The sequence below is a fragment of the Panthera onca genome, chromosome B1 (assembly GCF_046562875.1).
Source record: "Panthera onca isolate mPanOnc1 chromosome B1, mPanOnc1 haplotype 2, whole genome shotgun sequence".
In the NCBI taxonomy this organism is placed as follows: domain Eukaryota; kingdom Metazoa; phylum Chordata; class Mammalia; order Carnivora; family Felidae; genus Panthera; species Panthera onca.
In genome coordinates this window covers 20,499,730-20,522,245 of record NC_138342.1, presented here as the reverse complement: position 1 = coordinate 20,522,245, position 22,516 = coordinate 20,499,730, and the positions used below count along the sequence as shown (strand labels likewise).

Here is a 22,516-nt window from a genome sequence, read left to right as displayed (position 1 = left end):
ACTAGACGGGCTAGTGGACGGGCACCCCCCCCCCCTCTGGGAAGGGCCCTGCCTGCCTGGCCCCCGCTGTAGGCCAGGAGCCCCCAGACGGAGGGGCTGGATGGGCTGCTGGCCTCTGCCACTGACCGATACTATCCCAGATCCCCTTCAGGGGGGTACAGTATCCCCTTGGAATCCACATATCTGGGTCACCTGCAGGAATCCACATTTGGGGTCATCTGCAGGGACCCCGAAGCAGGTCTGTGGTATGGAGGCTGGGCGTTTGCCCGGGGCCGGCATTCGCATCCTTGTGGGCTGCTCTCTGTGCTGGCGAGAGAAACCAGCAGCTCGCAGGCCTCGTCCAGATCTGTGTCACTTTGTTGTGCCCCACTGCTCCCCTTTTGTGGGGAACGCCCAATGGAGGACAGCATTATTCGTAAATACTAGAATTCTTTTTAAAACCTCAAGAAGCGTATCACTCAGGGAAGGAGAGACAGGGCATGCCCCAAGTGTTTAGTTTACTAAAGGGACTGTAGCTAGTATCTACAACAAGTGGGTGAGTTCAGGGAGCAGAGGAGGCTGGTGAAGCCCCAGAGAGGAGCCATCACCCCCTCCCCCCCCAGCCCAGGCCTGGAGGGGCGAGAGGAGACAATGGTGTCCCTGGAACCCCGGGCTGCTGCAGCTGGCCCAGTAGGAACTCAGGTCAGAGAGGACCCCTCCTCTGCCAGGAGGGGTGTGGCTAGGAATAAACACCCCACCTCTTTCTCCTTTCATCCACTTGCCTCCTGTCTGCGCCTGTCTCAGGTCAAAGCCAACAGGAAGGCAAATGACAAAGGAGCCCAGGTGATGCAACCCATAGACACCAGCCTGCCTGGCACAGGTTCAGTGAAGAAGGTGGGGAGGGGGGAGGGGAGAGTGGGGAGGGAATCGTGTGCCTCTGCTTCCCCTTGAGAACCGAAGGAACCTCTTCAGCGTCCGGGAGCATTGCCAGCAGCCTGTCCTCAGCTGTCAGCCCCTGTCGGCGGTACCCAGGCCTGGAACCCTCGCCTCATGGGGATGAAATATTTTGTCAGCACTAAGGAGGCAGTGTGGATGCAGAACACAGGAACTCTTACACTCTGCCGAGAGGTTAAGATGGTATTTTCCACCTGGAGACCAATCCGGCAATACTAAATAAGGCTGGATGTTTGCAGAGTGCTTGGACTAGAATTCCACTCCGAGATTCATACTCTAGAGACACTCTAGCAAGAACACGAGGACGCTGTATAAAAATGTTAATTAAAGTATTGTTTGTAACAGCAGAGACTTGCAAACAGACTAAAAGCCCATCGACAGAAGAAGGCATAAATAACTTGCCCTGTACCACACGACGGAATGTTCTACGCACCCGACGTGACCAAACTACCACCATGCATATCAACACTGGGCAAATCTCCGAAGCACGGTATTGAACAACAAAAAATGGTGAGTTGCTCTAGGCTGTATGTGCTGGTGTAACGGTTCACAAGGTATATCTATATCTATATCTATATCTATATCTATATCTATATCTATATCTATATCTATACATATACATATTATAGATTATTATAGAATAAGAACTTTATGATATGTAAACTTGAACAACATATACAGTAGTATAATTACTTATGGAGATAATTTTTTATATTGATAATATAAAAACATGCCTGGGAATAATAACTAAACTCAGAGGGAGGGGAAAAGGGAAAAAAAATCAGGGAAGAGTACATAGGGGACTCCAATTGTGTCTGTATCGCTTTCTTTTTTAACAATCTGAAGAAAAGCAAGCAAATGTTAAAATTTTATAAACCTGGGTAGCAGGTACATGGGTGCTCATTATATTACTTGCTATTCTACTCGCTAGACTCTAGCATACCTTTTCAAGGTCTCTAATATTTCATGAATCTCATTCTGGGGCCCTTGGGCTGAATATTTTACATCACCCTTTAATTAACTAACTTGCCTCACTTGTCCCTAAACACTTCCAATCTACTCTAACCCCTGCACTCCCGACCCTCCCCAGCCTGCCCTGGACTCCTGGAGAACACACCCTTGTTAAATCCAGTGTTCCCTTCGATTTGTTTTAAGCATCATTTGGTACACAGTCTGCCTCCAAGAACACTTGACTTATTTCTGTGTAATCACTGGAGAGGCTTCAAGCACTACAAAAGGAGTAAGGAAAACATCATCTTCCTCACCAGGGAACTCAAGGAAGTGCCGGTTCCAGGAAGCCTGAGGACAACCGTGCAGAAGCAAGACTTTTCCAGTAATTGTCACACCCAGAAGGCCTGGCTCCCCTCTGAGCCCTCAGCGGATCTACACCCGCAGGAGGTTTGGGAAGGTTGTCGCCTGCCTTTGCCAAAAGCAAAGACCAAACCCCCAGGGTTTCAAGAATTTCACTTTGGAGGAGAAAGCAATGACCCTCCAAGTTATTTCCCCAAATCCACATTAAACAGGCATTGAAGGAAATATCTAATCAGCTGGCCTCGGGTCCTGGCTAGAAAACCAAACTGGTCCTTTGTTTCCTACATTGGAACCCCCCACTGCCACACATATAGGTCTCTGGCCCCCAACCCCTTCTAGAGGTAGAATGAGAACTCACTCACTCCAGGTGGCATTCCGGGAAGACAAGCAGAACTCTGGGAGCTCTGGAAGGGGATTGAGTCCATCCATCTGGCCTTTGGGAAGGTGCTGCACCCCCCACAGGGCTCCCACACCGAGCACGTGCTGGCCAGGCAGCAGTGAACCCGGCAGTGATGCCCTGCCTCCTGGGAACTCACCTTCTCGTGGGGGAGACCGGCGATTTACAAGGAAACAATCACACAACATCATTGCAGGTAGAAAAGCAAGCGGGAGCGTGGGAGCAGCGGGGACTGAGGCAGGAGGCGTGGGAGGGAGATTGCTGCTCACCCACAGGATCAGGGAGGTGACTTGACCTCTGAATACAGGGTAGGAGCCAGGCATGGAGACATCTGGGGGAGAAGCAGTCCAAGAAAAGGGGCCTGTGAGGGGGCGATAAGAGATGCAGGTACCGAGATAGCTAGGGGCAGCCCTTGTCCCAGTTCAATGTCATGGCTGCCGTTTGACAGAAGAAACAGAGGGTCCAGGAGCTCACAGGGCTTGCCAAGACCACTCAGCCAGTATGTGCCAGCTGAAGCCAGGCGCCTGACTTCCAGAGGCGTCATTCTTGCCTCCCCTCCATAGTACACACAGACCTACATCTGTGTGGCCAGCTGTGGGTGAAAATCCAGAAGGGACTGGTTTTATAAAGTTCATGCCATGCAGGTACGGCCTGGTCTGTGACAGCCCCAGGAGATCTGGGATAGCACACAGCAATTAAACATTTGAACATTGCTCACCGCACTTAAACACATCAGTATGTCGACAGTCAAACATACTAATCTTCATGGTCAGTGGGCTAAGTAAGAATTGTGAAGAGCCTCTGTTCAGGGGAGGTTTTGACATCAAATTCAGGCCACATTTGGTGCCAAATTAGTGACCCAAATCAATCAACAACTTTCGGTTTTCAGAGCCCTTAGGATTTCCACTCAAAGCATCGGGGGCACAGTGTTATAACCTCTGAAATGACACTCTGTGAAGACAGGGGTAGAGAAGCCAGCTGGAAACGAGGTCACCCACATTCGCACGGTGGCGCGGCCCAGACCATGGGATGAGCGGCCAGGGCAGTCCAGCGCTCGGGGCGCCAACTTCCTCCCCAGGAAAGGAGCCAAACAGCTGCTGGCAATACGCAGGTGAACAGTGATGTGGAGGTTCAAATCCCCGGGTAGAGAAGGCGACGGGAAAGCCGTGCTGTACAAAATAGGCCACCAAAATGAGAAGTTTCGTTTCTACCCTTCTTGTTGTGTCCTTGCGAGGCTGAGTTGGGTGAGATTAAAAAGCATCTTTCTTTCTTTCTTTAAGTTTATTTATTTATTTTGAGAGAGAGTGTGCATGTCCTAGCAAGGGAGGGACAGAGAGAGAGAGAGAGAGAGAGAGAGAGGGAGAGAGAGAGAATCCCAAGCAGGCTCCACACTGTCAGCACAGAGCCCGATGTGGGGTTCGATCCCACGACCATGAGATCATGACCTGAGTCGAAACCAAGAGTAAGAAGCTCAACCAACTGAGACACCCACATGCCCCACAAAGCATCCTTCTTTCAATTAAAAATCACCCTAGTGAAGCAGCCTTGGTCTTTTTGCCTTATCCCTACCGAGAAACACAAACCAATTCCGAGCCCCTCCCTGGGCACTTCCTCCCCACTCTGCCGTAGCCCCCTTTCTCCTCTGCTCAGCCCCTTGGAAAGGCCAGAAACAGAGTGAGGCTGAGGGCCCTGGGCCGAAGAGCCAGGATTGGAGAAGAGGCATTGGCCATCGTCCCCACCCAAGGTCAGGTGGAAGCTGAGTCTGTGGTCTCCACTTGAGACTGCCTTTTTTTGTTTATGTTTATTTATTTATTTTGAGAAAGCGAGAGAGAGAGAAAAACAGAGCAGGGGAGGGTCAGAGAGAGAGAGAGAGAGAGAGAGAGAGAGAGAGAGAATCCCAAGCAGGCTCCACACTGTTAGCACAGAGCCTAACACGGGGCTCAGTCTCACAAATTGTGAGATCATGACCTGAGCTGATATCAAGAGTTGGATGCTTAACCAGCTGAGCCACCCAGGCATCCATCCACTTGAGCCTGCTTTAATATTCCCCGAGAATCAAATGACCACAGAAGAAGGAAGGAAATGATGAACCCTAGGTTTTCCTTGGGAGATTGGGAAAATAGCCATTCATTCATTCATTCATTCATCCATTCACTCATTCATTCTTCAGAAGTTTCTCAAGCTCCTACTATGTCCCATCAGTTTAGGATACATCTGTGAACAAAACATCAGAAGTCCTTGTCGTCACTGGAGACGGGAGTCACGCTTGGATTCAAAATAGCATGTGCAAAGGCGATGGGTGCCTTGCGGAGACAAAGTAAGGGAGCCCAGGTGCCTGGGGAAGGAGCTGCAGTTTGAAAGGGGGTAGCAAATTGAGCCAACAGGCTAAGGAGACGGAGGGAGCCATCTGATAACCTGAGCGAGAGTGTTTCAGGCAGAGGGCACAGCCAGGACAGAGGCCTGGAGGGAGAATGTTCCTGGCAAGTTCCAAGCGCCACATGGAGGCTGGAGCAGAATGAATATACTGATAGGAGAGCAGGTAAATGTGTGCAAAAGTGGTTGGCGTAGGGCGGGGTGGGGTGCAGAATCACTCAGGGGCTGGTCACTTACCGCTTTGTGTTTTCCTCTGAGAAGAGGAGACGTCTGAGGGTTTGAGAAGAGTGGGACCAGGGGCTCCTGGGTGGCTCAGTCAGTTGAGAGTCCAACTTCAACTTGGATCATGATCTCACGGTTCGTGAGTTCAAGCCCCGCTTCGGGCTCGCTGCTGTCAGCACAGAGCTTGCTTCATATCCTCTGTCTCCCTCTCCCTCTGCCCCTCCCCTGCTGGCGCTCTTTTTCTCAAAATTAAATAAACATTAAAAAAAAGAGACAGCATGGGATGCCTGGGTGGCTCAGTCAGTTCATCATCCGACTTCGGCTCAGGTCATGATCTCACAGTCGGTGAGTTTGAGCCCCGCGTCAGGCTCTGTGCTGACAGCTTGGGGCCTGGAGCCTGCTTCGGATTCTGTGTCTCCCTCTCTCTCTGCCCCTCCCCCACTCATGCGTGCACGTATGTGCTCTCTCTCTCTCTCTCTCCAAAATAAATAAACATTAAAAAGAGAGAGAGAAAAGCAGGACCAGAAAAGCAGGACGAGCCTGTTGGTTAGAAGAGTTACTCTGACGTCTCTAGGACGTGAGAATCATTAGGCTTGGGGAACTAAGTTGAGCTCTAAGCCTCTGAGAAAAAGAGGTCCACTGTGACCGCAGGATTTTAAGACAATAAAAATGGTCTGGAGAAGAGCTGGGAGGGAGCCTGGGAGGCCGGTGCAGAGACTGCTGACAGTTCTGGTCTACAGCAGCCACATGGTGGCACTGTGGATGAGGAGTGGGGCATGAAACCCAGGAAATATTTCAAAAGTATAATCCAGACTGAGTACAGTGGATCAATGAAAGGAAAGCAAGAAAGACAAGGCAAAAGTTTCTGATCTGGGAACGCAGACTGTGTGCACATTCATAAAATGACAAAAATTAATACATTGACATGAACACCCTTTGGATGACCTGCCCTGCGACCTCCCGCCAGCTGTATACCCCCCCTACCCCCTGCCACACACACACACACACACACACACACACACACACACACACAGGTGCTGGAGCACTCAGGCCTGGGCTCTCTCTCCACTTGCCTTCAAACTCTGGCAATCTCACAGGTGAAACTGTGCTTTGGGTTTGTGGTGCTGGCTTTTTCTTTTAAGAAATATTTTAGGGGTGTCTGGGTGGCTCAGTCAGATAAGCATCTGACTTCAGCTCAGGCCATGATCTCGTGGTCCGTGAGTTTGAGCCGCGCATCGGGCTCTGTGCTGACAGACAGCTCAGAGCCTGGAGCCTGCTTCGGATTCTGTGTCTCCCTCTCTCTCTGCCCTTCCCCCTCTTGCACTATTTCTCTCTCTCTCTCTCTCAAAATAAATAAATAAACCTTGAAAAAAATCAAAAAAACATTTTTAAAACAGGAAAGATTTTAAATTGTGATAACCTATAGGACATAAAATTTGCCTTTTTTAGCCACTTTCAAGCATGCAATTCCATGGCGTTAATCATATTCACAATGTGTGCCTGTCGCGCTTCTGTTTTAACTTCAGTAAACTTCCGTCCCCTCACCCCTCCCTGGGGATAATAAGAAGGCGCAGCCTTGAGGGTCACCTCAAGGTTAAACAGGACAAGCCACCTGAAACAGCACAGGGCCCGGCACGTAAGTGACACCCAGCAAGTATTAGCTGCTTTCTACTTTATGGCCTTTCTCCTCCTGTGTCCAACCCAGTCTCCCTGGCCCTCATGGCATCCTTGTCACCCCGCTCCTCCTCCCCGGTGCCCCCAGACCCACTTTGTCAGCGGATAAATCACCCAGTCTAGGTTCTGGCCCCAGACTCCTCAGGACCCCTCTCATCGTGCGTGGGCAGTGACCTTCTGCTTGCCCCAGAGTCACCTGAAGGGTATACACACCACAGATTGCTGGGTCCACACCCCTTGAATCTGTGACTCAGCAGGTCTGGGGCGAGCCTGAGACTGTGCTGCTCACAAGTTCCCAGGTGATGCCCCAGCGACCCCACTTTGAGAACCACTGGCCTGGGGGGTGTGGCGTGTGCAATCTGACCACCTCTCGCCCCTCCACGGCAGCCACCCCTGCCCCATCCGGAGTCACCTCGCGCTGGACTGTTGCGAGGGTCTCCTCAGGGGTCTGCCTCACTCTGCCCTTTCTTTCTCCCCTACACTTTGTTCCTAACACAGCAGCAAGCGTGATTCTTCCATAACAGAAATCAGATCATGTTCTTCCTCTGCTTAACGTCCTCTAGTGGTGTCCCATCTCAGGATAAATCCCATAGGCCTTGCCATATCCCCCGAGACCCTGTGATCTAGGCCTCAGCCACCTCTGCCTGCCCTCTGCCTGCTCCCCTGCATACACCACAGGACCTTTGCAGATGCTGATTCCTCCATCAGGAGTGAATCTATCCCAGATATTCACCTGGCCTCCCCTCTCACCTCATTCAGCTCTCTTCTGGAAGGCCCTGCCTAACCTAAAATAGCCACTTCTTCCCTGTTCCTTCCTTCCTCTCTAGCTCCTTAACCTACTTCACATTTTTTTTATAAGTAGTGTCATTATCTTGCTCATTTATTTGTTTCCCTCATTGTCTCTCCCTCCCACCATTAGAATGTAAGACCATAAGGGCAACAATGGAGTGTCAATGGACATGTATCATCAATGCCCACAGCGGTGAGAGCACATAGGAAGTGCTCAATCACTGTTTGTTGAATAAATAAATGATGTCCTAACTTCCTAGTATGACACATAGTCTCTCCACGATCTGACCTCCACCCACTTCTACAGCCAGATGTCCCATCCCTCTCTCCAAGAATACTCTAACCACACTGAACACTTAAGGGCTGGGGAGGTGACCCAGTCGTTGACATCTCCGAGCCTCTGCACAGGCTGTGCTATTTGTCTGGCATGCCCTTCCCTACCTTGTCTGTCTGGGGACAACTTACTCTTATTTCTAGATTCAGCTCGAGCACTACATCCTGATGAAGCCTTCCCAGGCTCCCACACGCCAAGCTACCCTCACACTCCTTCGTCTGCTTCCTCCCATACCCCAGCCTCTGCACCTCTTAACTCACTTAGGTACTTGTCCGTCTGTGTCCTCCTCCAGCCACTCAAGGGCAAGGCCAGGGTCTCCATGTTGCATCGGCGGGAGCCAGCACAGAGCCTGGTATATAGCGTGTGCCCAGGGAATGTTGGTTCAGTAAGAGAATCAGCCAAATCTCCTGGGTTTTTATTCTTCTTAATATTACTCTTAAAATTACAAAGGCAATACATGCTAATTATTTTTGTGCAAATGCCCAAATATGCATATACAGGGAAAAGTAAAATTCTTGCTTTTTCAGGACTCTCTCTTGAGCTGCTTCTGACTCCCCAGGCTCTTCCTCTCCAGCTTGGGGAAGCCCAGGCAGATGGCCAGACGGTTCAGGCAAAGAAGCCTGCGCCCGGACCCCCTGGCTGCGGCCTAGCTGGGTCCCCTGTGCATCTGCGAAGCAGAAGTGGGAGTGAAGCCCCCCGGTGAGGAGGTTGAGGCTGAGCCTGCTGACTCCAGGGTCGACCCCTTCCTCTACAAGAAAGTTGTGATGCCCTCTGCCCTCCCCCAGTCCAAAAACAAAACAAAAAAAAAAACAAAAACAAAAACAAAAATACCAAATGTGCAGATTATGCTTTCTTATCACTTTGGGGTTGCCTACATTAGAACTTCCCAGAGAAACTGGCAACATTGGTATCAATAAAATGGATTTGTTGAATGTTCAGCCTTTCTATTCCTTTTTCTTTTCCTCCTTTTGGAAACAAACAGATCCCTTCTCCACCTGGACCCTCCCCACGGCCTGGGAGCTCCCCTTCTGCAGAAATCAAACGCAGCCATGGAAGCCCCTTTGCAGCCAGGCCCACACAGCCGTTCCAAGCCAGCCTGTCCTTCTGGCGGACACTGGCGAGCCAGCCGACTCACGGCTCAAGACCTGACATCCCACGTGATTCTACTTCAGAGAAACGATGCCCCTGGTTGGCAGACATAAGTCTCCGGACTGCTCAAAAATTGCATTTTTCATTGTAAGTTGTGATTTTGAGAGACGGTTTTTTCACTCCTAAGAGAGCAAGGAGATAGCAAGATTGCTGGACTGGCGGGCAATGAGCAGGATGGTGATGCCCATGATGTGGCGGTGATGTTGAAGAAGATGCCCTTTAATTTAAAAAAAAAAAAAAATTTAATATTTATTTTTTGAGAGAGACAGAGCATGAGTGGGGGAGGGGAAGAGAGAATCCAAAGCAAGATTCTGAGCCAGCCAGGCACCCCTAGAAGATGCTCTTTAAAAACAGCTGGAGAGGGGCACCTGGGTGGCTCGGTCAGCTAAGCGTCCAACTTTGGCCCACGTCATGATCTCACAGTTTGTGAGTTCAAGCCTCGCGTCAGGCTCTCTGCTGTCAGCACAGAGCCCTGCCTCAGATCTTCTGTCCCCCTCTTTCTCTGCCCCTTCTTCCCGTCTCTCTCTCTCACTCTCTCAAAAATAAATAAACATTAAAAAATTAAAATTAAAATTAGGGGCGCCTGGGTGGCTCAGTCAGTTAAGCATCCGACTTGGCCTCAGGTCATGATTTCGAGGTCCATGAGTTTGAGCCCCGTGTCGGGCTTTGGGCTGACAGCTCAGAGCCTGGAGCCTGCTTTGGATTCTGTGTCTCCCTCTCTCTCTGACCCTCCCCCATTCATGCTCTCTCTCTGTCTCAAAAATAAAAAAAATTTTTTCTTAATTAAAATTAAAAAGCAGGAGAAGAGGAGGAGCCAAGATGGCGGAAGAGCATGGAAGTTTTTTGTGCGTCTCGCGTCCACGAAATAGAGCCAGACCAACACTAAACCATCCTACACACCTAGAAAACTGATTGGAGGATTAACACAACAATCTGCACAACCTGAAGCACAGAATTCAGCAGGTACGCGGCGCGGAGAGGTGAACTTGGGGAGTGAGAAGGAGCAGGAAGGGAGGTGGTTTTGCGAGCAGAGAGAGGATGGAGACTGGGCGGGGGGGCCGAGAATACGGGAAAAGCACCCCTCCCCAAAAGCAGCTGGAAAGAAAGTGGAAACTTGGAAACAGCCACAAGGGCTACACTAAAAAGGGAGAAAGGAGAAAGGAGAGGGTTTAAATTCCATTAAGACTGTAAACAAGGGGAGCGCAAAGGCTGCAACTCCGCAGCTCGATACCTGGCGGTGCTCTGGTGGGAAAGGCGAATCCCCAGGAACAGAGTGGGGTCCGGGAGGATCTCGGGTCACATGGGGAAAAGCGGTTCCACTGCTGGAAGGACATTTGGTGGAGACTGTTGAAGCCACCTGGTCCCAGCAGACCCCAGAAAACAACCATATTCGCTGGTGCTGGAACAAGGTCGTTAAGGGTGAAGCCTGGTGCCAGATGTGTGTTGTGATTTTCCATAATCCCTGAAATGCTGCTGCTACACTCTCTTGCGAACTTTTTCTGGGTCGGGCTGGCACCTGGCCACAGTCTCGGGGCACCGGCAGCAGCAGGGTCCAGCGAGGCGTTCCTGGGTGCAGCCGACATTCGGCCATTGCTCATTCGGCCATTGCTCGGTGAGACCCTCCCGCAGAGGGGCGGAACGGGTCAAAGCCGCAGTCCTTCGGAAGTAAGGGACTGGGGAAAACGGCCGCATCTGAGACAAAACTCGGGAGAGAGGTGCTGCCTGGGGCCTGGTCACGGAGAGCGAAGAAGTGGGGAGAGGACAAGAGCTGAAGACGGAGTACGGGTGCGCGATTGCTGATAGGGGAGAACAGGCTGGGTAGCTGGGTGGTGCATTTTCACCGCTCCCGCGCACGCGCGTACGCACCTACAAGCACCGCAACAATCCACCCCAGTAGGCTAGCAGCGCCATCTAGTGGAGAGCGGAGCCGTTACACTGAGCCCCGCCCAACTGGGCCAACCTTGCTCTTCAAGAACACAAGTCTCACCGCGGGCTTAGTTTATGGACTATAAGGCGCTACATAGACTGACTTCTAGGGGAAAACGAAGCAATTTCAGTCCTACTTCAATCTGTTAGCAGGTCCATTTATTCAATTTTCTTTCTTTTTTTTTCTCTTTTACACTTCTTTTCTTTTTCTTGAATACAGAAAGAGAAAAAATTCATTTTTATTTTCAATTTTTATTTAAAATATTTTAATTTTTATTATTATATTTTTTACTTTTATGTAATTTTTTTCAAATTCTATTTTACTTCCAACATTGTATTTTAGTCTACTTCAGTGTATTCACCTTTTCAAATTTCCAAACGATTTCCTTTTTTTTCTTTTTTTCTTCTTTTTCTTTTTTCTCTTTTTTGTTTCTTTTCTTTTTCTTGAATGCAGAAAGAGAAAAGCTTCATTTTTACTTTCAATTTATATTAAAAATATTTTTCTTTAATTTTTTTACTATATTTTTTGCTTTTATGTAAATTTTTTCAAATTCTATTTTACTTCCATCATTTTATTTTAGTCTACTACAATGTATCCACTTTTTCAAATTTTCAAATGATTTCCTTTTTTTTCTTTTTCTCTTTTTCGTTTCTTTTCTTTTTCTTGAATGCAGAAAAAGAAAAATTCATTTTTATTTCTAATTTATTAAAAATATTTTTCTTTAATTGTTTTCTACTATATTTTTTACTTTTGTGTATATTTTTTCAAATTCTATTTTACTCCCATCATCTCAGTTTAGTCTATATCAGTGTATTCATTTTTTCAAATTCTCAAACGATTTTTTTTCTCTTCCTCTCCCCCCCCCTTTTTTTCTCTAATCTGTCAAACCACTTTCAACACCCAGACAAAAACACACCTAGGATCTAGCATCACTTATTAGATTTGTGTGTGTGTGTGTGTGTAATTTTTTAATTTTAATATTTTTTGAATATTAATTTTTTTATTTTAATTTTTCTACATCATTAATTCCTTTTCTCCCTTCAAAATGACAAAACGAAGGAATTCACCCCAAAAGAAAGAGCACGAAGAAACGACAGCCAGGGATTTAACCAACACAGATATAAGCAAGATGTCTGAACCAGAATTTAGAATCACAATAATAAGAATACTAGCTGGAGTCAAAAATAGATTAGAATCCCTTTCTGCAGAGATAAAAGAAGTAAAAAATAGAATGAAATTAAAAATGCTATAACTGAGCTACAATCACGGATGGATGCAGTGGCGGCAAAGATAGATAAGGCAGAACAGAGAATCAGCGATATAGAGGACAAACTTATAGAGAATAACGAAGCAGAAAAAAAAGAGGGCGATTAAGGCAAAAAAGCACGATTTAAGAATTAGAGAAATCAGTGACTCATTAAAAAGGAACAACATCAGAATCATAAGGGTCCCAGAAGAGGAAGAGAGAGAAATAGGGGTAGAAGCGTTATGTGAGCAAATCATAGCAGAAAACTTTCCTAACCTGGGGAAAGACACAGACATTAAAATCCAGGAAGCACAGAGGACCCCCACTAAGATTCAACAAAAACCGACCATCAACAAGGCATATCATAGTCAAATTCACAAAATACTCAGGCAAGGAGAGAATCATGAAAGCAGTAAGGGAAAAAAGTCCCTAACCTACAAGGGAAAACAGATCAGGTTTGCAGCAGACCTATCCACAGAAACTTGGCAGGCCAGAAAGGAGTGGCAGGATATATTCAGTGTGGTGAATCAGAAAAATATGCAGCCAAGAATTCTTTATTCAGCAAGGCTGTCATTCAAAATAGAAGGAGAGATAAAAAGTTTACCAGACAAACAAAAATTAAAGGAGTTTGTGACCACTAAACCAGCCCTGCATGAAATCTTAAGGGGGACTCTCTGAGGGTAGAAAAGATGGGGAAAAAAAAAAAAAAAAAAAAAAAAAAAAAATATATATATATATATATATATATATATAGCAACAAAGATTAGAAAGGACCAGAGACCACCACCAGAAAGTCCAACTCTACAAGCAACATAATGGCAATAAATTCATATCTTTCAGTACTCACTCTAAACGTGAATGGACTCAATGCTCCAATCAAAAGACACAGGGTAACAGAATGGATAAGAAAACAGGACCCATCTATATGCTGTTTACAAGAGACCCACTTTAGACCTAAAGACACCTTCAGATTGAAAATAAGGGGATGGAGAACCATCTATCATGCTAATGGTCAACAAAAGAAAGCCGGAGTAGCTATACTTATATCAGACAATCTAGACTTTAAAATAAAGACTGTATCAAGAGATGCAGAAGGGCATTATATAATAATCAAGAGGTCTATCCACCAAGAAACCTAACAATTGTAAACATTTATGCACCAAATGCGAGAGCACCCAAATATATAAATAAAGTAATCACAAACATAAAGAAAGTCATTGGTAGTAATACCATAATAGTAGGAGACTTCAACACCCCACTCACAGCAATGGACAGATCATCAAATCAAAAAGTCAACCAGGGGGGCGCCTGGGTGGCTCAGTCGGTTAAGCCTCCGACTTCAGCTCAGGTCACGATCTCACGGTCCGTGAGTTCGAGCCCCGCGTCGGGCTCTGGGCTGATGGCTCAGAGCCTGGAGCCTGCTTCCGATTCTGTGTCTCCCTCTCTCTCTGCCCCTCCCCCGTTCATGCTCTGTCTCTCTCTGTCTCAAAAATAAATAAACGTTAAAAAAAAAAAAAAAAAATTAAAAAAAAAAAAAAAAGTCAACCAGGAAACAATGGATTTGAATGACACACTGGACCAGAGGGATTTAATAAATATATTCAGAACATATCATCCTAAAGCAGCAGAATATACATTCTTCTCCAGCGCACATCGAACGTTCTCCAGAATAGACCATACACTGGGACACATATCAGCCCTAAGTAAGTACAAAAAGATCGAATTCATACCGTGCATATTTTCAGACCACAACACTATGAAACGAAATCAACCACAAAAAAAAATTTGGAAAGGTAACAAATACTTGAAGACTGAAGAACATCCTACTAAAGAATGAATGGGCTAACCAAGCAGTTAAAGAGGAAATTAAAAAGTATATCTAAGTCAATGAAAATGATAACACCACAATCCAAAACCTCCGGGATGCAGCAAAGGCGGTCATAAGAGGAAAGTATATAGCAATCCAGGCCTTCCTAAAGAAGGAAGAAAGATCTCAGATACACAACCTAAACTTACACCTTAAGGAGCTGGAAAAAGAACAGGAAATAAAACCCAAAACCAGCAGAAGACAGGAAATAATAAAGATTAGAGCAGAAATTAATGCTATCAAAACCAAAAAACAGTAGAACACATCAATGAAACCAGAAGCTGGTTCTTTGAAAGAATTAACAACATTGATAAACCACTAGCCAGTTTGATCAAAAAGAAAAAGGAAAGGACCCAAATAAATAAAATCAAGAATGAAAGAGGAGAGATCACAACCAACACAGCAGAAATAAAAACAATAATAAGAGAATATTATGAGCAATTATATGCCAATAAAATGGGCAATCTGGAAGAAATGGACAAATTCCTAGAAACATATACACTACCAAAACTGAAACAAGAAGAAAAAGAAAATTTGAACAGACCCATAACCAGTAAGGAAATTGAATTAGTAATCAAAAATCTGCCAAAAAAAAAAAAAGAGTCCAGGGCCAGATGGCTTTCCAGGGGAATTCTACCAAACATTTAAGGAAGAGTTAATACCTATTCTCTTGAAGCTGTTCCAAAAAATAGAAATGGAAGGAAAACTTCCAAACTTTCTATAAAGCCAGCATTACCTTGATTCCAAAACCAGACAGAGACCCCACTAAAAAGGAGAACCATAGACCAATTTCCCTGATGAACATGGATGCAAAAATACTCAACAAGATACTAGCCAACCAAATCCAACAATACATCAAAAAAATTACTCACCACGACCAAGTGGGATTTATACCTGGGATGCAGGGTTGGTTCAATATCCACAAAACAATTAACGTGATTAATCACATCAATAAAAGAAAAGACAAGAACCAGATGATCCTCTCAATAGATGCAGAGAAAGCATTTGACAAAATACAGCATCCTTTCTTGATAAAAACCCTCAAGAAAGTAGGGATAGAAGGAGCATACCTCAGATCATAAAAGCCATATATGAACGATCCAGCACTAATATCATCCTCAATGGGCAAAAACTGAGAGCTTTCCCCCTAAGGTCAGGAGCAAGACAGGGAGGTCCACTCTCACCACTGTTATTCAACATAGTATTGGAAGTCTTAGCCTCTGCAATTAGACAACACAAAGAAATAAAAGGCATCCAAATCAGCCAGGAGGAGGTCAGACTTTCACTCTTCGCAGATGACATGATATTCTATATAGAAAACCCAAAAGATTCCACCAAAAAACTGCTAGAATTGATTCATGAATTCAGCAAAGTTTCAGGATATAAAATCAATGCACAGAAATCGGTTGCATTCCTATACACCAACAATGAAGCAACAGAAAGAGAAATCAAGGAACTGATCCCATTTATAGTTGCACAAAAAAACACATAAAATACCTAGGAATAAATCTAACCAAAGAGGTCAAAAATCTATATGCTGAAAACTATAGAAAGCTTATGAAAGAAATTGAAGAAGACACAAAAAAATGGAAAAAGATTCCATGCTCCTGGACAGGAAGAACAAATATTGTTAAAATGTCGATACTGCCCAAAGCAATCTACATATTCAAAGAAATCCCTATCAAAATAACACCAGCATTCTTCACAGAGCTAGAACAAATAATCTTAAAATTTGTATGGAACCAGAAAAGACCCCCAAATAGCCAAAGCAATCTTGAAAAAGAAAACCAAAGCAGGAGGCATCACAATCCCAGACTTCAAGCTATACTACAAGGCTGTAACCATCAAGACAGTATGGTACTTGCACAAGAACAGACACTCAGATCAATGAAACAGAATAGAGAACCCAGAAACAGACCCACAAACGTACGGCCAACTAATCTTTGACAAAGCAGGAAAGAATATCCAATGGAATAAAGACAGTCTCTTCAGCAAGTGGTGCTGGGAAAACTGGACAGTGACATGCAGAAGAATGAACCTGGACCACTTTCTTACACCAGACACAAAAATAAACTCAAAATGGATGAAAGAGCTAAATGTAAGACAGGAAGCCATCAAAATCCTTGAGGAAAAAGCAGGCAAAAACCTCTTAGATCTTGGCCACAGCACGTCTCCGGGGGCAAGGGAAACAAAAGCAAAAATGAACTACTGGGACCTCATCAAAATAAAAAGCTTCTGCACAGCAAAGGAAACAATCAGCAAAACTAAAAGGCAACCGACAGAATGGGAGAAGATATTTGCAAATGACATATCAGATAAAGGGTTAGTATCCACAATCTATAAAAAACTTCTCAAACTCAACACCCAAAAAACAAATAATCCAGTGAAGAAATGGGCAAAAGACATGAATAGACACTTCTCTAAAGAAGACATCCAGATGGCCAACTGACACATGAAAAAATGTTCCACATCACCCATCATCAGGGAAATACAAATCAAAACCACAATGAGATACCACCTCACACCTGTCAGAATGGCTATTAACAACTCAGGCAATAACAGATGTTGGCGAGGATGCGGAGAAAGAGGATCTCTTTTGCACTGCTGGTGAGAATGCAAGCTGGTGCAGCCACGCTGGAAAACAGTATGGAGGTTCCTCAAAAAATTAAAAATAGAACTACTCTATGACCCAGCAATTGCACTACTAGGCATTTATCCACGGGATACAGGTGTGCTGTTTCGAAAGGACCCATGCACCCCCATGTTTATAGCAGGACTATCAATAATAGCCAAAGTATGGAAAGAGCCCAAATGTCCATCGATGGATGGATGGATAAAGAAGATGTGGTATATATATTCAATGGAGTATTACTCGGCAATCAAAAAGAGTGAAATCTTGCCATTCACAACTACATGGATGGAACTGGAGGGTATTATGCTAAGTGAAATTAGTCATAGAAAGGCAAAAATCATGTGACTTCACTCAGATGAGGGCTTTAAGAGACAAAACAGATGAACGTAAGGGAAGGGAAACAAAAATAATATAAAAACAGGGAGGGGGACAAAACAGAAGAGACTCATAAATATAGAGAACAAACTGAGGGTTACTGGAGGGGTTGTGGGAGGGGGGATGGCTAAATGGGTAAGGGGCACTAAGGAATCTGCTGAAGTCATTGTTGCACTATATGCTAACTAATTTGGATGTAAATTTTAAAAAATAAAAAAATTAAATTAAAAAGCAGGAGAAGTCATATCAATCCTGGTGCTTCTTTCAGCCCGACAAGTGTGAAATTTAAGCAGCAAGCGCCACGAGGGGCTCAGCTAAAACCACCCAAGACCATCCAGTACCCAACAATACATCTCCTCCCTCTAGAGGTCAGATGACATTCTACACCGGCTGCTTTACCGACTCAGACACTCAGGCTCCTGTGCTTCCTGCCAGCCAGCCAGCAATGGACATCTGGGTACTGGCTTGCCAGAGTCTACTTCATGTCACTCTTCCTGCCCTCTCCATTGTCCCTGCCTCTGGCCCCCAAGGCTGATGCTTGGCCAAGGTCCTTCCCCTCTCATTGGTTTGCCTGACCAGATGTATGAAGTCCACACTCCAATGTAAATAATAAATGACATTTGCCCAGTAACCTAAGGTTCAGGGTTTGCTTTTGCATCAATTATCTGATTGAACCCTATCCCTGTGACATGCATAGACCCCTTTTTTAATGTTTATTTATTTATTTTGAGAGAGAGAGACCGAGGGGGGGGAGGGGCAGAGAGAGAGAGGGAGACGCAGAATACCAAGCAGGTTCCACGCTGTCGGCACAGAGCCTGATGCAGGGCTTGATCTCACAAACCTCAAGCTCATGACCCGAGTCATCAAGAGGCGGACATTTCACCGACTGAGCCACTCAGGTGCCCCAAGAGACCCATTTTATAGGTGAGCAGACTGAGCAGTACAAAGAAGTGACTCACTCAAAATCACACAGCTAGTTAGCACGCTGAGACAAGCCCTCGTCCAGTCTGAACCCGAAGCGTGAGCTTTTCCAGCTACACTACAACAGACCTCCAAAGGGGGAAATTTTCTGGCTAATGTGAAATACAGAGAAGAAGCTCTCTGGGCTCGGACCTAGTTTGCGGAGACATGGCTAAATGCACCTAGAAGGTTGGAAGCCTCGGTAAATAGGGACCCGTCATGGTGCCTCCCACAGGAAAATGGCGAGAGAGATTGAAATAAGCCAGCACACTGAGTACACTTGCTCCTTCTGTGGCACCACCAAGATGGAAGACGAGCTGTGGGGATCTGGCTGTGGTTCCTGCATGAGAACGGCGGCCCGTGGCTCCTGGCCCTACAACACTGCGTGTTCCGTTACCGTAAAGTCAGCCATCAGACTGAAGGACTTGAAAGACCAGTAGAAACTCCACCATTTGAAACGTTGCTAGCCTATAATAAATGGGTTAACTTACGTAACAAAATTAAAAAAAAAAAAAGAAATGAAGAATAAGAGAGGTGTGGAATTTCCTCATTTTAACAAGGATCACAGGGTGGGAAAGGTACTAAAGCGAAACTCGACACGGCAGAAAGGATCATGTTACATCTAAGCAGATACAGTAAAACCTTGGGTTGCCAGCATAATTTCCTCCAAAAATATGCTTGTAATCCAAAGCACTTGTATATCAAAGCGAACTTCCCCATTAGAAATAATGGAAACTCAGATGACTTGTCCCACAACCCAAAAATATTCATATAAAAATGATTACAATACTGTAGTATAATACAAAATAATAAATAAAATACAAAATATAAAGAGAAATAAACAAATTAACCTGCACTTACCTTTGAAAACCTTCATGGCTGGTGTGACGGAGACAAAAGAGAAGAGGGTTACTGTGTAGGACGACTTTCACTATCACTGACACAATCACTGCTGTCTACCGGCTCCATGAAAGTTTTTTCTGCGTGGGGACCATTGTACATGCTCGCACGGATGTTGACTACAGTATAGTATTAATAAACTCTCGTCATATACTGTATTTAATGTAACTTGCAAAACGGCAGCAGAGGAAAGGGTCTATATCTGCAGGCTGCCTGACCTAGAATGAAACAAAGCATTCCTACGCTTACTCTCGTATGGAAAAGCAAAGGACTGTCCACAGGTGCTTTGAAGTGACCAAAAATACACTAGTGCCTATTGTGGGCATCTTCCAACGTTATGAAAAATCACTGACTTCTGCCAAACACTGCAGCCTGATACCTAGCATCTGAGCATGGGAGACAATCACATACAATCCCCCAGCAAGAGAGAAAGAGAGAACCATTGACTCAGTTGTGATCTTGTGACATTGTACTACTTGTACATGTACTACTTGTATTATAAGACATCGCTCATTTATCAAGTTAAAACTTATTCGAAATGCCTGCTCGTCTTGCAGAACACTCACAGAACAAATTACTCGCAATCCAAGGATTTGCCGTATAGGACTTGGGCCCTGTGGGGCTGATTCATTTAGATTCAGTAGCGCGGCAGTCTACGGCTGAAGGTAGGGTCAAGCTCTGCTCCAACTGGTGGAGGGAGCCTGACATTCCAAAGGCCCAGGCAAACAACGGCTGTTTCATGAGTCAGCTGAAGACACACTCCTCATGAGCTATCACCTGCCTTACGTATTCCAGCTCATGTGAGACACAGAGTCTCCTGGCAGGCATCATGTCACATGATGGACATCTCATCATTTTGCAGCTGCGGACATCTCAGAATAACGAGGTACTGTTTCCCAGTGACCCTGGAGTGAGTCCTTACAGATACCAGAATTTTCAATAAAATGGTGGCCCAGAGTTCTCAGTGCCTGACCCTAGTCCATTTCTGGACTCAATCGCTTCCGCCTTCCCCAGGCAAGATCCTTGAACAGGCTCTCCATAAAAGATGGTTTATAAATGGCCAATAAACATATGAAAAGATGTTCAATTTCACAAGTCCTTATGGAAATACAAGTGAAACCACAATGTTATACTACTACACACCCAACAGGATGGCTATGGTGAAAGAGACAGGAAATTCCAAGTCTTGGCAAAGAGATGATACAACTGGAATGTCCCTACACTGCGGGGGGGGGGGGGGGGGGTAACTTGGTACAACTACTTTGAAAAAATGTTGGCATACACCTCATGACTCACTCCTAGGTATATCCCAACAGAAATGCTTACATATGGGGGCGCCCAGGTGGCTCAGCTGGTTAAGTGTCCAACTTCAGCTCAGGTCATGATCTGGTGGTTCGTGGGTTTGAGCCCCACGTCAGGTTCTGTGCTGACAGCTCAGAGCCTAGAGCCTGCTTTGATTCTGTGTCTCCCTCTCTCCCTGCACCTCACCCTCTCATGGTCACTCTCGCCTTCTCTCTCTGAAAAATAAGTAAACATTAAGAGTTTCTTATGGTTCATCTTCTTCTCTGTTTAAAAAAAGGGGGGGAGGGGCGCCTGGGTGGCTCAGTTGGTTAAGCATCCAACTTCGGCTCAGGTCATGACCTCACAATTCGTGGGTTCGAGCCCCGCGTCGGGCTCTGTGCTGACAGCTCAGAGCCTGGAGCCTGCTTCAGATTCCGTGTCTCCCTCTGTCTCTGCCCTTCCCCTGGTTACGCTCTGTCTCTCTCTGTCTCTCAAAAATAAATAAATGTAAAAAAAAAAAAAAAAGAAATGTTTACGTATATTAACGAAATATATGTACAAGAAGGTCATAGAAGCTTCATTCCTAATAGCCTTATACTGAAAACAACTCAATGTATATCAACAATAGAATACATAAATAAATTGTGGTATATGCAGACAATAGAATATGATAAGGCAATGAAGATATTTGATTGTCCCTACACATAACACAAGTGAATCTCACAAAGATAATGGTGAGAGAAAGAAATTAAACACATCACAAAAAATACATGTGTAGTGCATATAGGTGTACTTCTATGAAGTTCAAAGGCAGGCAAAAGTAATGGATGGTAAGGAAAGGAGTTACCCTTTGGGGAGGCGGCATAAAGTAGGTTTCTGGGACTCTGACAATGTCTGGTTTCTTAATCTGAGGACGGGTTACCTGGAAGTTTTCACTTCATGATAATTCATCAAACTATACAGTGATAATTTGCTTACTGTCCTTAATGTGTGTAATACTTCAATACAGGACTTTAAGACTCTATTAGTTTAATAGGAATACAGGACACATATATGTTTAAATGGTGGTGGGTTAGAATTGTGGAGACAATCTCACATATTTTCAAGCTGGCAGAGCAGGTTGATAATTAGAGTCATAGATAGTTGGAAACAGCTACAGATGGAGTAGCTGTGTGCTGCAAATATGAAAATAGGAGTCTGAACAAGACTCAAAAGATAGAATGGATGGCAAGTAGCAGGGACGGCGAGTGTGGCCGGCTGTTGGTCTAGACCAGACCTGCACTTAAACAGATACGGATCGCTTCCACAAGCACCCTCACCCCACATAAAGGAAGCCTTTTCAATAAACCCTGTTAGGTATCGGCCACGGCAGGTGTTGTTGGCCACATCCATCCATTAATTCATCTTCTATTCATTTATCAATCCATCTCATGTACTGGTTCTCAGACTGGGTCCCAAGGATACCTCAAAGGTTCACTGATGGATGATTCTTGGGGGTGCCCATGAAATTTTTCCTATAAAGGAGACCATAAATAACTTCCGTTTCGGAAATCCTGAGCAAGAGGCTCAAAACCTTGTCCTAAAAATCAACAAGAGACACAAAGGTATGGGGCGCCTGGGTGGCTCAGTCGGTTAAGTGTCTGACTTCGGCTCAGGTCATGATCTCGCGGTCCGTGAGTTCAAGCCCTGCGTCAGGCTCTGTGCTGATGGTTCAGAGCCTGGAGCCTGCTTCAGATTCTGTGTCTCCCTCTCTCTCTGACCCTCCCCTGTTCATGCTCTGTCTCTCTCTGTCTCAAAAATAAGTAAACGTTAAAAAAAATTTAAAAAAAAAGATATGTAAGAGTCCCTTGAAAATTATGTCACAATATAATGTTGAATAAAAGAACATTTGCAAAATTATATGCAAGATTATTGGATAATCTCAGTCTTGCGAAAATAAGTGTATGTGGATGAAAAACCTGGAAGGATACGTCCTCAGGTGTGTTCTTTCTGGATGATAGGGTCGTGGGTGATTTTATTATTTGCTTTTCTGAACTTTTCTGTATTTTGCACATTTTCTATCACAAATATACATATTACTTTGGAAATTTAGGCAAAAATATGTAAATTATTTTTAAAAAGATCAGGGTACCTGTGTGGCTGTCAG

The 22,516-nt window shown here is 45.2% G+C and overlaps 2 long non-coding RNA genes and 1 pseudogene across 4 annotated transcripts; all 3 read left to right on the top strand.

Annotated features, from left to right (window-relative positions):
* The first annotated feature begins 928 nt into the window (after positions 1 to 928).
* LOC144616197 (uncharacterized) lies at positions 929 to 9,124 on the top strand. 3 transcript variants are annotated; one of them, XR_013555327.2, is made up of 5 exons: positions 929 to 1,443; positions 2,202 to 2,331; positions 2,612 to 2,837; positions 6,763 to 6,872; positions 9,016 to 9,124. It is a non-coding gene; the product is annotated as an uncharacterized LOC144616197 (long non-coding RNA). The 3 variants fall into 3 exon arrangements; XR_013555326.2 differs by lacking the exons at positions 6,763 to 6,872; positions 9,016 to 9,124 and adding an exon at positions 3,531 to 4,420 and having other exon boundaries at positions 944 to 1,443; XR_013555328.2 differs by lacking the exons at positions 6,763 to 6,872; positions 9,016 to 9,124 and adding an exon at positions 3,531 to 4,419 and having other exon boundaries at positions 949 to 1,443; positions 2,202 to 2,266.
* Positions 9,125 to 9,170: 46 nt separating this feature from the next.
* Positions 9,171 to 13,850, top strand: LOC144616198 (uncharacterized). The gene is made up of 3 exons (XR_013555329.2): positions 9,171 to 9,269; positions 9,980 to 10,145; positions 13,196 to 13,850. It is a non-coding gene; the product is annotated as an uncharacterized LOC144616198 (long non-coding RNA).
* Positions 13,851 to 17,978: 4,128 nt separating this feature from the next.
* LOC132692646 (large ribosomal subunit protein eL43 pseudogene) lies at positions 17,979 to 18,680 on the top strand (annotated as a pseudogene).
* Positions 18,681 to 22,516: the final 3,836 nt, after the last annotated feature.